At 35.3% G+C, this 3769-nt stretch overlaps 1 non-coding gene across 1 annotated transcript; it reads left to right on the forward strand.

Moving 5' to 3' along the window:
• Positions 1 to 1867: 1867 nt before the first annotated feature.
• Positions 1868 to 1972, forward strand: LOC127746234 (small nucleolar RNA R71). Its single transcript, XR_008007854.1, has one exon. It is a non-coding gene; the product is annotated as a small nucleolar RNA R71 (small nucleolar RNA).
• The last annotated feature ends 1797 nt before the right edge of the window (positions 1973 to 3769 follow it).

Genomic DNA, 3769 nt, shown 5'->3' on the forward strand with positions numbered 1-3769 from the left:
GGAATTCCATCCCTGCACCAAATAGGCATGTAAATTGCCCTTGCACATCATTCTGGCGTTTAAACGCCGTGTGGTGCACATTCTAGGCGTTCAACGCCCATGTAAAGCATGTTTCTGGCGTTGAACGCCAGTTTCATGCTTGTTACTGGCGTTTAGCGCCAGCTTTTCTTCTCAAAATTTTTTTCTTCTGTTTTTGACTCTGTTTTTAATTTTTTTTTGATTTTTTCGTGACTCCTCATGATCATGTACCTAATAAAACATAAAATAACAATAAAATAAAAATTAGATAAATAAAATTGGGTTGCCTCCCAACAAGCGCTTCTTTAATGTCAATAGCTTGACAGTGGCTCTCATGGAGCCACAAAGGTGATCTGGTCAATGTTGTATAGTCCCAACACCAAACTTAGAGTTTGGATATGGGATCTTAACACCAAACTTAGTGTTTGGTTGTGGCCTCACAACACCAAATTTAGAGTTTGACTGTGGGGGCTCTTCTTGACTCTGAACTGAGAGAAGCTCTTCATGCTTACTCTCTTTTGTCACAGAGGGATGGCCATGTGCTTTAAACACAAGGTAGTCCCCATTCAATTGAAGGACTAATTTACCTCTATTGATATCTATCACAGCTTCTACTGTGGCTAGGAAAGGTCTTCCAAGGATGATGAATTCATCCTCTTCCTTCCTAGTGTCTAAGATTATGAAATCAGCAGGGATGTAAAGGCCTTCAACCTTTACTAACACGTCCTCCACTATTCCATAAGCTTGTCTCAATGACTTGTCTACCAATTATAATGAGAACAAGGCAGGTTGTACCTCAATGATCCCCAGCTTCTCCATTACAGAGAGTGGCATAAGATTTATCCCTGACCCTAGATCACATAGACCCTTTTCAAAGGTCATGGTGCCTATGGTACAAGGTATTAAGAACTTGCCAGGATCTTGTTTCTTTTGAGGTAGAGTTTCCTGAATCCAAGAATCTAGTTCACTAATGAGCAAGGGAGGTTCGTATCTAGTTTACTAATGAGCAAGGGAGGTTCACTTTTCCAAGTCTCATTACCAAACAGCTTGGCATTCAGCTTCATGATAGCTCCTAAATATTGAGCAACTTGCTCTCCAGTCACATCTTCATCCTCTTCAGAGTATGAATAGTCTTCAGAGCTCATGAATGGCAGAAGGAGATTTAATGGAATCTCTATGGTCTCTGTATGAGCCTCAGATTCCTTTGGATCCTTAATAGGAAACTCCTTCTTGCTTGAAGGACGTCCCAAGAGGTCTTCCTCACTAGGATTTTTGTCCTCCTCCTCCCTTGTGCATTCGGCCACTTTGATCACATCAATGGCCTTGCACTCTCCTTTTGGATTCTCTTCTGTATTGCTTGGGAGAATACTGGGAGGAGTTTCAATGACTTTCTTACTCAGCTGGCCCACTTGTGCCTCCAGGTTTTTTTATGGAGGATCTTGTTTCACTCATGAAACTGAAAGTGGCCTTTGACAGATCAGAGACTAGATTGGCTAAATTGGAAGTGTTTTGTTCAGAATTCTCTATCGGTTGCTGAGAAGATGATGGATATGGCTTGTTATTGTTCAGCCTATTGCGTCCACCATTGTTAAAGCCTTGTTGAGGCTCTGAGCCAATATGGCATTCAGAGCATCAATTTCAAGAACTCCTTTCTTCTGAGGTATCCCATTATTCACGGAATTCCTTTCAGAAGTGTACATGAATTGGTTGTTTGCAACCATGTCAATGAGTTCTTGAGCCTCTTCAGGCGTTTTCTTTAGGTGAATAGATCCACCTGCAGAATGGTCCAATGACATTTTCGAAAATTCAGACAGGCCATAATAGAATATATCTAATATGGTCCATTCTGAAAACATGATGGACATCTTTTGGTCAGCTGCTTATATCTTTCCCAAGCTTCATAGAGGGATTCACCATCTTTTTGCTTGAAGGTCTGAACATCCACTCTCAGTTTGCTCAGGTTTTGGGGAGGAAAGAATTTATCCAAGAAGGCAGTGACCATCTTATCCCAGGAGTCCAGGCTATCCTTAGATTGTGAATCCAACCATATTCTAGCTCTGTCTCTTACAGCAAAAGGGAAAAGCATGAGTCTGTAGACTTCAGGATCAACTGCATTCGTCTTTACAGTCTCACAGATTTGCAAGAACTCAGTTAAAAACTGATAAGGATCTTCAGATGGAAGTCCATAAAACTTGCAGTTTTGTTGCATTAAGGCAACTAGCTGAGGTTTCAGCTCAAAATTATTGGCTCCAATGGCAGGAATGAAGATGCTTCTCCCATCAAACTTGGACGTTGGCTTTGTGAAGTCACCAAGCATTCTCCTTGTATTATTATTATTTTCGCCTGCCATCTCCTTCTCTTGTTCTAATATTTCTGAAAGGTTACCTTTAGATTGTTGTAACTTAGCTTCTCTTAATTTTCTCTTCAGAGTCCTTTCAGGTTCTGGATCAATTTCAACAAGAGTGCCTTTATCCTTGCTCCTGCTCATATGAAAGAGAAGAAAACAAGAAAAGAAAGAGGAATCCTCTATGTCATAGTATAGAGATTCCTTTATGTTAGTAGAAAAAGAAAGGGATAGAAGAAAGAAAATGAAGAATCCAAACACCAGGGAGAGATTGAGTTCGGATTTTAAATGAAGAGAAGAGAAGTGTTAGTAAATAATTAATTAAATAGAATAAGAAAAGAGAGGGAGAATTTCGAAAACAATTTTGAAAAAAGGGGTTAGTAATTTTCGAAAATTAAAGATAAGATAAGATTAAAATTAAAATTTAAAACAATTAAGAAATTTTGAGAAAGGGATGAGATATTTTTGAAAATTAGAGAGGGAAAAGTAGTTAGTTGGTTTTGAAAAAGATAAGAAACAAACAAAAAGTTAGTTAGTTGATTGAAAAAGATATTAAAATCAAAATTTGAAAAAGATAAGAAGATAAGAAGTTAGATAAGATATTTTGAAATCAAATTTTGAAAAAGATAAAGTTTTTGAAAAAGATAAGATAAAAGATAAAAAAGATTTAATTTAAAAATTTTAAAAATACTTACTTCACTAACAAGAAACTACAAGATAAGATTATGGAACTCAAAGATTGAACCTTTCTTAACAAGAAAGTAACAAACTTCAAATTTTTGAATCAATCACATTAATTATTAGTGAATTTTCGAAAATTAGATGTAAAGATAAGAAAAAGTTTTTGAAAATATTTTGAAAAAAATTTTTGAAATTTTCGAAAAATAGAAAAAAATGAAAAAAATATAATTTTTGAGAAAGATTTTGAAAAGAAAAGATTTTTTTTTTAAATTGAAAATTTGACTTGACTTGTAAGAAACAACTAATTTTGAAAATTTTTTGACTAAGTCAACTCAAATTTTCGAAAATTATGAGAAAAATAAGGAAAAGATATTTTTTTATTTTTGAAATTTTTATTGATGAGAGAGAAAAACAACAAAAATACTCAATGCATGAAATTTTTAGATCAAAACAATGAATGCATGCAAGAATGCTATGAATGTCAAGATGAACACCAAGAACACTTTGAAGATCATGATGAACATCAAGAACATAATTTTGAAAAATTTTTGATGCAAAGAAAACATGCAAGACACCAAACTTAGAAATCTTTAATGCATGGAAAATATGAATGCAAAAGTGCACATGAAAAACAACAAACAACACAAAACAAGAAATCATCAAGATCAAACAAGAAGACTTGTCAAGAACAACTTGAAGATCATGAAGAACACTATGAATGCATGA

Source organism: Arachis duranensis, chromosome 3, assembly GCF_000817695.3.
Source record: "Arachis duranensis cultivar V14167 chromosome 3, aradu.V14167.gnm2.J7QH, whole genome shotgun sequence".
Lineage (NCBI taxonomy): Eukaryota > Viridiplantae > Streptophyta > Magnoliopsida > Fabales > Fabaceae > Arachis > Arachis duranensis.